We start from the raw sequence: 1,297 nt of genomic DNA, 5'->3' as shown, positions 1-1,297 counted from the left end.
TGCTGTCAAAATGTTCTATACGTTTATGCATGAGAGCGAGATGAAGGGATGACAGTCGTGATCTGCAGAGGTACAGTACAGGTGTGTCTGTTTAAAAGCAGTTTTTGCAGAATGTCATGTGGGTTGATGCTGAACTCATATTTACATCACCTCTTGCCTCCATCAGTAATCGTCTTTGACTGTTTTTTAGATCAAATTACTTTTCTTCTTTTATTATTATTATTTTTACTTCTGTAACATTTACAGCTCTTCTTATTTATTTCCACTGCTTGGCTTTTAACTGTTCCTGTAATTCTGCTGCTCAGCTCTCAGACCTCCATCCAAGTGTTTGTTCTTCGTCTTCAAAGCCGATCAGAGAGGCGAGGGAGTGCATCGCCTTACATGGCATTATTACATTTCTTGGGAACACCCGTTATTTACGCACAGATGGACTGCATCACGTTTACAGGAATCATTTACGATCATTTACTGAAGTTAAGAAAGTTGATAAATCTGACATGTAGCCTTCTTAAAAGCCCACGGTTGAAGAAATAGAGAAATAAATGAGAAGAATATGAAAACTCTGCATGATTCTTTGTCTTTTGCTTTTTCTACTTACTCTTTAACAGTGATGAACGCGTCCACTTTAAGAACGATGGTTCCCAATGACTTCGCTTTCAAGCAAAAGAATCTCTGCTTGGACACTAGAGACAAAAATAATAATTATTGAAAGCATACCATTCTAAAAATGTTTAAAACTTTTTATTTCATTATTCATCACTATTGCAGGTAGCTGCTTCGTCACTAAAAACATATTTTAAAGCAACTTTGCACTGCAGGTGAGGCAAACTGCAGTCAATTAGTTCAACTCATCCAAATTTATATCTTAATATATCTTTTTTTTCTTAAAATTAGCATTTCTTTCCTGAATTGAGGAGAAAAGCGAGACTTTTTTCCAATGGAAAAAGACAATTTACATTTAAAATAAGGAAAAAACAAACAAACAATTGCATTAACATTTATCTGAAGTGCATATTATCAAATTATCTTATTTTAAGAGTAAAAAAACTCATTCCATTGGAAAACTAATTCATTTACCTACTCAAATTAAAGGTAAATACATTTATTTTAAGAAAGCTTTGCTTATTTCTGATCATCAAGCTCTAATAACAATAGACTATTTAGCTTTTAAAACTATTTGGGTGATTGGTTTTCAAGAGTTAAATGATATTTGTGTCAATTTGTGCCCTTCGCCATTAAAATCTAATCTAATCAGTTCTGGATAAGTCAGGTCAATTGGATTTGATTGATTCATTTG

The sequence above is a fragment of the Cyprinodon variegatus genome, unplaced genomic scaffold, assembly GCF_000732505.1.
Source record: "Cyprinodon variegatus isolate N-32 unplaced genomic scaffold, C_variegatus-1.0 Scaffold388, whole genome shotgun sequence".
Classification (NCBI taxonomy): Eukaryota; Metazoa; Chordata; class Actinopteri; order Cyprinodontiformes; family Cyprinodontidae; genus Cyprinodon; species Cyprinodon variegatus.
The sequence above is the reverse complement of the archived record's forward strand: the minus strand, read 5'-3'. Positions refer to the sequence as shown.